General features: G+C 35.6%; 1 long non-coding RNA gene across 17 annotated transcripts; it reads right to left on the minus strand.

The window, feature by feature from the left end:
- Positions 1-621: 621 nt before the first annotated feature.
- LOC111783187 (uncharacterized) lies at positions 622-3,641 on the minus strand. Of its 17 annotated transcripts, none has more exons than XR_015420217.1 (5): positions 2,278-3,641; positions 1,843-2,170; positions 1,645-1,751; positions 1,441-1,487; positions 802-935 (listed from the first exon to the last, which is right to left on the minus strand). It is a non-coding gene; the product is annotated as an uncharacterized LOC111783187 (long non-coding RNA). The 17 variants fall into 17 exon arrangements; XR_015420218.1 differs by having other exon boundaries at positions 1,441-1,496; XR_015420214.1 differs by lacking the exon at positions 1,645-1,751 and having other exon boundaries at positions 622-811; positions 1,389-1,487; positions 2,278-3,640.
- Positions 3,642-6,073: the final 2,432 nt, after the last annotated feature.

Consider the following 6,073-nt stretch of genomic DNA (forward strand, 5'->3'; position numbering starts at 1 on the left):
ATGCACAACAACATGGTGTAGATTATATCGAGATGTTTGCACCTGTGGCTAGGTGAGATACTATTGGAATGATAATTGTTTTAGCAGCTCGAAATAGTTGGAACGTGTATCAACTGGACGTGAAAAGTGCTTTCTTATATGAAGAGTTAAAGGAAGTAGTGTTTGTTGAGCAACCACAAGGTTACGAGAAAAATGGTTAAAACACTACAACAAATAATGAATACAATAACATACGAAAAACGCTATCATACACTTTTTATAGCATTTTTCGTACGTCGTGACAACCCATGTTATTAAAAGTCTAGGACTTTTTATAGCGTTTTTTTATAGCTATAATATATGCTATAATATAGTATAAAACTATAGCTTATATACATTGTTATAAAAACATTTCATAGCATTTTATTAAAGCTATAGCAGGTTGAATATAACTAAAATATTATGTTATCTTTAACTTATTATAACATTTTTTAACGCTATAATATAGTATTCATAGCTTTAATCTTATGCTAACAATGTCATTTGATCATTTATTATTTAATTATCATTTCATTAATTATATTTTGATTAAAAGAAAATCTATTCATGTATTCATTTTTAACTAAATCCACACACAAAAAATTTATTGCAAGTTAAATACTCTAATTTCCATTCACAATTGAAACTTCATCATCTATTTACATTACAAAATGAGTATTCAGTAACTTCAAACAATACAAAATAAAGTATTATCCATTATTTGGATCGATGCTCCATTGTCTGTGATTGCTTCATGCCTTTGTATTGTAAGTCTTCTATCACCTTCCATTTCCTATAAATAACCAATAACCCAATAAAAAGAAGGTAGCATGTGTACCTCTATATGTGTAGGTCATAGGCTTCCCGCTCCTTCCTCGTGCTAACCTTCTAGTACTGAGGAGTTTTTCTAGGTCTATCTACAAAAAAAAGTTCCAATGGACTAACCTTACTCTATTTCATAACTTTGAGAGAATTTTAAGCAGTATAGGGCAGTAAACAAACTCTCAAAACCATCACTTATGATATGCAATATATTCTAAAAAATATGACAACACAAAAAAAATACTAAGGAACGAAAAGGAATAAAAAGGTTTTTCCAACCCATATTAAATTCATCCAGCAAGCTTCATCTAGGGATGGGGTTGGAATATGATAATTTAAAAGAGTAATAATAACATAGAGAAAAAAACAAGCAATAGAATAAGAAAACATATGGTTTTGGAGGTCTTGTGTCTTGGCTGAATGTTTGAACGACAATCACTTTATGAAAAATAGAAATAATACCACAACAAGACAAATAATGAAAACAAGTTCAACCATGCAACTTAGCCACAATATCACAACACTTCAATGAGAGATAGTGCACTTACTCTTACAGTTGCTATACAGGTTATAGGTTACATCGATAAGCAAGATTCTTACTTCGACAAATAATGTGACATAATGCATTCCTCCAAGTTCTTGTCCACCTACATCAACTAAATTTGGTGATGATGCATTTAAAATTTCAAATAAAGTTATCACAATATAGGAAGATTTGAGTCCAAATAAAGTTCGAAATCGAAGTGAATTAGAATAATACATTGCATAAAAGCTTCAAAGAGAATTCTTTCCATGTGAGCTTACATTTATGAGACTTAAGCATGTGAACGACCACAACCAAAAAAACCATCTATGATTAAATAGAAGCTGCCAAAGCAGCTCCTTCAAGCTTGTTCAACACTTGTTCAACACTAAATCATAACGAAATTCATCAATTCACAACATTGCAGGGCAGACCGCACTAATTGAACAGATAGCACACAAAAAGTAGAGAAAACGCACCAGACAAACCTTGCTCCCCTTGCTCCCAAGTCTAAGCAACTCCTTGGTCGAATTCAGAGCTTCCTTCAACGACGCGAGGAGAGTTTAGGGTTTAGGAAAACTTCAAAACTATCTAATACTTCCTGCAAAAAGTTTATTTTCCCAAAACCCATACAGACATAAAAAAAACCTGTTTGAAGTTATCCTTATCCAGTACCTCAAGCTTGCCTAACAAGTAGGCGTCAATGATTGCTAACACAAAGAAGCCGAGCACTTTCTTCTGTTGGGGAATAGGTTCTAATCTGTTGGGGAATAGGTTCTAATCACCACAATTGCCTAAACAGAGTGGCTATAACAAAACAATGGGGAAGGGAATCATCATTAGACACTGTAACCAATGCCAATCCTAGATAGAATATTTGTAATGGCATTAGATATAGCCAATGTCGTACGAACCCCATTTCCGCAGCCTAACATATCTTCTCCAAGCAGCAGTTTAGAAAATCTTTCCTTCATCATCTCAATCTCTATAGCCCCACACACCATTAAAATATTAATGCAATTTATATGGAGAAACCCCATAAATGTAAAGGAAAGAGGATTAAAATTACCTGATGATGAAGATACTTTCTTCTCCAGCTTCCTATTAACAACATAATTTTTTCTGCTAACATTAAGCAACATTAAGTCTAATACAATCGGGTCCGTCAGCTTTTCGAGTGGACCAACTCAATGAAGAAGGGGAAGATGAGTCCTCATAGCTGCTATGACTGTGCTCCTCAAGCCCTGTGGTCTCTGTGGTCTCTGATGTAAGAAAATCAGAGCACGAGCCACTCTCATGTCCATGTTCTTCAATCAAATGGCCAAACGTCTCATTTTCAGGCACAATGTGACCAATCCCTTGACTCTTTTCAACCGACACTCTCCTCCATTACAATTTTCCCTCTTCAATCACAACCATGGCACAAAATCGAAGCAACCCACTTAGACTCCACCCACTAGAAGCCTTATCAATCAAAACCCTTCCACAAATTAAGCTCAAAACACAAATTTTCAACGGAGATTCCAACATCTAGAAAGCCAAATCAAAGAAAATGGGGTTCAAAATGATTTAGAGCCACCATTATTAAAGCTAAAAGACAGAGAAAGAAAGCCATAAAAAACTAAAAAAAAAAAAAGAAAGAAGTAGATCATGAAAAAATTGAAAAGAAAAATACTGGTTCATCTTACCTTGCCCTTTGAAGTGGACAACACATATCAAAGCTCTTGGCCGAAAGAGCAACAAATCTAGACCCAATGTATATACCCCAAATAAATTCCTTTGTGTTTAAATTCATAGACACTTAAAAAGAGGATAACAAAACAAATTTCCTTCAAATATCTACCTTATTCCATAGTTCCCACAAGCACATTGAACATCTTTGGATCAAAAGCCTAAAACAACATGAAATTTTATTGATGCAACTATAAGGAACTCCACCCATTATTTCAATCATCCAACTTCTTCCCCCCTCTCCCTTCTTCCCCCTCATCTTCATCTGACCCTACAACCCTCTCCTTTATCTTTTGCGCTGTATCCTTCGCCGCCTCCTATACCCCTTCCACTGTCCTCTTCGCCTTCTCCCCAATATTCTGCACCGTCTCCGTCGCCTTCTTCGACCCCTCCTTTGCCATATCCTCCGTCTTCTCCTTCATTCCCTTCGCACTTTCCTTCGCTCTCTAGCTTGACATGGTCGATTAGGGTTTTGAAATTTTGTAAAAAAGAAATGCAATCCAAATTGTTAAAATAAAAATGGTCTGGACAGCTTGAAGGAAGGAGCAACCAAATAGAAAATGAATGACAAATAAAAATAATAAAAAGAGCCCTAAAATGAAATTTTGTTGGGCCGACCTTTTTTTTTGTAAGGACTTTTATAGCCTCATGTGAAAAAGGCTATAAAAAAATGCTATTAAATGTACCATTTCTTGTAGTGAAAATACAAGGTATACAAATTAAGACGACATTGTATGACCTTAAACAAGCCTCACGTGCATGGTACAATCAAATTGAAGCACGTTTTGTCAAAGAAGAATTTGAAAGGTGCAACTGTGACCATACTTTATCCATCAAACAGGAGATGGAGATAAAATTTTGATTGTTAGTCTATATGTTGACGATCTAATTTTTACTGGTATTGATGAGAGCTTGTTTGTTAAGTTCAAGAATTCGATGAAACTTGAATTTGAGATGACTGATTTGAGAAAAATGAAATATCTTCTCGGTGTAGAGATTTTACAAAATCTTGAAGAAATTTTATATTAGTTAGAGAAAGTATGCAAAAGAAGTTTTGGAGAAGGTTAGGATGGAAAAAAGTTATAGTGTGAAAAACCCTGTTGTTCCTGGGTTTAGACTGACAAAGGATGAAGAAAGAGTCAAGGTCAATGCGACCATGTATAAACAATTGATTTGAAGCCTTATGTATCTAACTACAACAAGGTCGGATTTAACGTATGTAGTGTCTCTCATTAGCATATTTATAGCAAGTCCAACTGAGTTGCATTTGCAAGCTGCAAAAAGGGTGTTGAGATATTTAAAAAGTACGGTAGATTTGGGAGTTCTTTATCGAAAAAAGGGTAATGGAGAGTTGATAGTATATACTGACAATGATTATGCAAGAGATATAGAAGAATGAGCACTTTTGGTTAGATGTTTTTACTCAGTGATGGAGCTGCTTCTTGTGCTTGTCAAGGAGTGTGGATGAGGAGAGTTTTGGAAAAAATGGTCAATTTCAAGACAAGCGTATCACTATGTTATGTGATAACAATTCCACCACTAAGCTATCCAAGAATCCAATCAAGCATGGACGTAGCAAACATATTGATGTGAAGTTTCATTTCTTGCGTGATTTGACCAGAGATGGAGTTATTGAGCCGAAGCATTGTGTCAGACAAGAACAAGTTGTAGATATTATGACAAAATCACTCAAGATGGATGTGTTTGGGTAGATGTAATACCGAAAGCAATCCCTCCAATCGTTTTAGGGGAGAAATTGTTAATGATAGTCCTACAACATTTCATTAGGGTGGAAATGGTTAGTTTATACCTAAAAAATGATGTCCATTTGTTTAGGGAGGCTAGAACCACTAAAATCATTTAGTGTGCTATTAATTTCTTTAATTTTGGAGTTTGCTATTTTTATCTTTGCTAATTTCATTAGTTTGTAAGGCATATAGAAGCCAACCAAGTTTTTTTGTTTACAATGTAATTGATTTCAAAGCTTTTTTGTTTTCAAATGTAATTGATTTCAGAGTTTCACTTGAGTTAGTTTGTGTTCCCAACAAACATTTGAAGGTATGCCAAAGTGCTTGAAGTGCGAATTCTAGCGGTAGGAAATTGTCTCACTAGGATTACAAGGTATAAGTAAGGGATTGCAAAGTTGATTCAGTGGCAGTAGAAGCATGGTTGGAGGTTATAGAGACGACCTCTCAATATTTAGATTGTCCAAGAGAGTATCAAGTACATTGTGCCATGCATATGCAAAGAGGCGTCACATACTTTTAATAGAAGAGCACCTTAAAAATACTCGATATCGAGGAATGAGTAGAAACGTAGTTCTACTTCAATAATGGCTACCTAATGAAGTATTACCTAGTGGTAGCCAGACTCAAGAGTTAGGTAACGTTCCTTGAAAAGAAATAGGACGAGAAGACGATCGAAGAGATACAAGCAAGTACTAGATAGACTGTCGAGGTTTGTGCTAGAGTTGGTAAGAATATAGATGATGATGGACCGTTTCATTGTGGGTTTCAAAGGCGAAGATAGCCTAGGCTTCCTCAGTTCACACAGAAGCACTGCGTGATGCTAGAATGATTGGTACGCAACTTCAGATTAGTGCAACTTTCCACTCCCAGACTAATAGGCAAACAGAAAGGTCGAATCATGCCTTATAGGTCATGCACTAGGCATGTATAATGGATTTCATAGGTTGCTAGAACGAGTAGCTACTCATTACGAAGTTCGCCCATAATAAGAGCTAACAAGCGAATATGTAGTGGCTCCATTTGAGCATTTGAGGCTTTGTATGGGTGAAGGTATCAGATACCGATTTTCTTAGAAGACAGGTCTGCAATATCTCATGGGGCTAAAATTGGTTCAAGTACTAACATAGTAGTGTAGAAGATTTAACATAGGATACTGATTGCACAAAACCCGCAAAAGAGTTATGCAAACTCTCGCAGGAAGAGCCTCGAGTTTGAAGGTGGTACTTATGAG

The sequence above is a fragment of the Cucurbita pepo genome, chromosome 3, assembly GCF_057944985.1.
Source record: "Cucurbita pepo subsp. pepo isolate OVF chromosome 3, ASM5794498v1, whole genome shotgun sequence".
In the NCBI taxonomy this organism is placed as follows: domain Eukaryota; kingdom Viridiplantae; phylum Streptophyta; class Magnoliopsida; order Cucurbitales; family Cucurbitaceae; genus Cucurbita; species Cucurbita pepo.